The following is a 1872-nucleotide window of genomic DNA, read 5'->3' as shown; positions in this document are numbered from 1 at the left end:
ATTCAGAAAAGGGCAACTCTGAATTCTGTTTCGATGTTGTCAGGCACCCGAGTTCCTCACAAGACAGTCCCACCCATTGCAATGGGCGCGTTTGGCAAGCAGCGCCACTGGCCAAGCACGGCATGCTGTATATATTTTGTCTGAATGCTGTGCTGACAATGCGGCAGGCAACCGGGGCGGGGGCATAAAACCACAGATCAGCCGCCTGATTTTACTGCCCCCAGCCACCGGTGGGCACAAGGCCTAAGGCTAGCTGAGTTCATCTCAGCATTAAAGGAGACCTGTCTTAAACAAAAACTACTCCTTCCACTCCTGGCAGGGCCTGTGCTGCCACTAGGCAAACTAGGCAGCCGCCTAGGGTGCACTGCTACCTAGGGCGCAGCCTTGACCATTCATCCCCCCAAGGTGACCCCCCATCTATTTCAAATTGCAAAAGCCAATAGCAAGCTGGCTATTGCCCCCGCCCACTGGCCATAGGAGTGTAACTGAGAGACAACTTTCTCTCTCAGGTTCGCTCCTCTGCTCAGTGGGTGGGGTTTCAATTCAATTTCAAATTAAATGACATCCACCTGTCGCCTGCAGAAGCTAACCTGCAGGAGATTAGTGCTGCACTGGGGGGGGGGGTTGCGCCACGGGAGGGGGGGTGCAAGTAGCTGGTCTTGCCTAGGGCGCAAAATAGTCTAGCACAGGCCCTGACTACAGGTTCCTGGTCATAAGCTCACATCCCCCCTCCCGGCTGATCCCCGGAGCTCAGGGTCCTTTACAAGTCAAGTGTCACCTTTTTTATATTCCACAGCTAGCAATTGGCCAGCGAGACCATCCGTCAATCTAACCGGCCAACCATGAGCTGTAGGGGGCGGGTCAGATCTTGCATTGAGATTTACATAAGAGAGCGCACAAGGTGTAGAGTAGGATTGGGAGGCTCTCTGTAGGTGATCCTAGGTCTACTATGGTGGAGATGTTAACTTAAAGCTGAATGGCGGGAAGGGCTCCAGTCGCATTCCCGCCCCCTTTGCTTCCCCCATCCATTCATAGCATGCAAGGCACTCTGTGATTGGAGGAGGGGAGAATGGGGACGGGTATACAACATGATCTCCACTTCTCCATTCATAGAACGTCTTGCAAGGCTTTTTATCAATGGAGGGGGGAGCGCAGAGGCCGGGGATGCAACTGGAGCCCTTCACTGCCGCAGCTGCTGCTTCTCATCCCCGCAGTGCCAGAAATACGGCGCTCTGTGTATTATCTGGCTTCAATAGTGGTCTGATTGTTATACTAAGCAGCACCCATCCGGTCATACTACTATACTCATTATCAGGGGTAACTTACTTGCTGTTGCTAAAATGAAAATGTTTCCTGGAGATATACCAGACATCACCACTAGAGGGAGTGTCTTCAAATCAATAAACATAAACGTCAAATACGAAACAGGAAAATTGTAGTAAATTGCTTTCATGGTGCCTGTGACTGTGACAGCTCATAAATGTGGCTGAAAACCCGACTGCTGCAACTTTGCAAGATATATCGACTATTCGCGGTGTAATGAGATGTTAATGCGTAAGAACAGGACCTATGGGGAAATAAACTGAAAGATGTTGCCGTAGTAACCGCTCAGATTCTATAAATATTCCATTTCGGGGTGAATTTTTTTTTTACTGAAGTCCAGTTCACAGCATGCAGCATTTTTACAGCGTCCTAGCAAACAATGGCACTGTGCGGCCCAGCCAGTAGTGTCCTAGCAACCAATGGCACTGTGCGGCCCAGCCAGTAGTGTCCTAGCAACCAATGGCACTGTGTGGCCCAGCCACTAGCATTCAGCAACCAATGGCCTTGTACAGCCAAGCCGCTAGCTTCCTAGCAACCAATGGCACTGTG

This window comes from Nanorana parkeri, unplaced genomic scaffold (genome assembly GCF_000935625.1).
Source record: "Nanorana parkeri isolate BGI_ZX_2015 unplaced genomic scaffold, ASM93562v1 scaffold626, whole genome shotgun sequence".
Lineage (NCBI taxonomy): Eukaryota > Metazoa > Chordata > Amphibia > Anura > Dicroglossidae > Nanorana > Nanorana parkeri.
Note: the sequence above shows the minus strand (reverse complement) of the source record.